Source organism: Agrilus planipennis, unplaced genomic scaffold (assembly GCF_000699045.2).
Source record: "Agrilus planipennis isolate EAB-ADULT unplaced genomic scaffold, Apla_2.0 scaffold62, whole genome shotgun sequence".
In the NCBI taxonomy this organism is placed as follows: Eukaryota; Metazoa; Arthropoda; class Insecta; order Coleoptera; family Buprestidae; genus Agrilus; species Agrilus planipennis.
In genome coordinates, this window is record NW_020438875.1 from 1,263,089 (window position 1) to 1,264,850 (window position 1,762).

Consider the following 1,762-nt stretch of genomic DNA (forward strand, 5'->3'; position numbering starts at 1 on the left):
TAAAAACTGGAAAATAATAACAATTATAATTATTTTAAGTTTTAAATATTTACCGTACCTCTGAATATCCTTTAAGTGTAGCATTTAATGAATTCAGTTTTGTCCTATTTCACATACTGAATAAACTTGAAAGGTATTAGAAGATAAAGTGAGTTTCATAATGTATAGGTATTACCTACTTTTTTTTACTTGGTGCACTGAAACAAGTTCTGGCATTGAATTTCGGTGTGATAATATTAAATAACTGTTGCATTAACTTTTTTGTATGTGATATCTGATTTCATTGAATACGACAAAGAAAAGGAATATATATTTATGAAATATGAAATCACATTTTACGAACTGTTGACCAAAAATAAAAGAAAACGGAATAAGAATGGCACAAAATTATCCGTTGTTCGGACCTGAACCATGGTCTGCCAGTTACCGACCATTAATCCAAGCTAATTTTTTGTGTTTAGTTAGTTCAATTACTATTAATGAACTGAAAATGAAAAAGTTTTGGATCATGCCTTTACATTGCGTCATCTTATCTTATACCGACGTTTCATCCTTACTAAAATTTTTATAATTATTTTGAAGTTGATATAGCTACAGATAGGCAAACGTCTCGAATCGCAAAAGCCATAAAAGTGCTGTTCTTCGTTAATTGTGTAAGTGCAAAAACAACTCAGCTCCACTTTGAGGTGAAAAGCACTGTTTTAGTGGATTTATAGCTCTATTATATTGTTTTAAGAACCAGACAGCTCTCAAAGTTAATAACTGATGTGTACAGATGGTACTTCCTGACCGGTCTTTTTGCTGCATAAATCAAACAGCTCCTGGTATTACGATATTCTAGCAAAACATGATGTAGCAGAAATGCCAAATAGAGAAGCTCGCAAGCGATTGAGATGATAATGTTGTGGTTATTGAAAGGTATTAAACATAAGTTAGTAATGTGGCTTTGTACCTAAGAGATTTTCACAGTAATTATAATTCACTCCTATGTTTCTAAGATTTTTTTCCTATGCACTGTTCTTGTCATTAAAATAATTTTCTATTGCTGTCATATCGTATAAGGTGGCAATATTTTATCCATTTCAACGACGCTTTTTAAAGTTCTCGTGTTTATATATATTTTTAATAAAACTGGTTTTCGATGATAGTGCATTTAATACAAATATTAAAGGAATAGAGCTGGTCCTGTTTTTGCATAGAGCTTTAGGTAGCACAAATCGGCGTTTAAAACTTACTCTACAACCAAATAATGTGTGTTAACAGTGTATTAGGAAACCATTTAATTTATAAATAAGAGGTGACATTCTCTTCATGTTTTTTATACATGTATCTCTACAAGATCATTAATGAATTTCGTACCGAATTTACAAATTTAGGCAAACCTCAAAATACATTGGCAAAAGAATCTTGTCATAACTTCTAGTAAGAAATTGTTATTATTATTAAAAAAGACATAACTAACCAATTTACCTAACCTAAGTTTAAGTTGCTCTGATTTGAAATTTAATTTTACAATGTTCCGTTTCGGTCTCCCATCTTCCCTACTATATGTCCGCTTCCCTTCTCTTTTTTACTATTTCTTCTTCGTTCTCGTTTCATTTTTATGCTTTCTCATCCACTTTAACCGGTTTATTGACATTTAGCCTATCCTTTTCTGCCATTTGTTCCAACATCCTCTGTATTCTTTTCTCTTTCACAGTCATATTATATTATATTATATTATACTATAGTATATTATATTATATTATATTATATTATATAA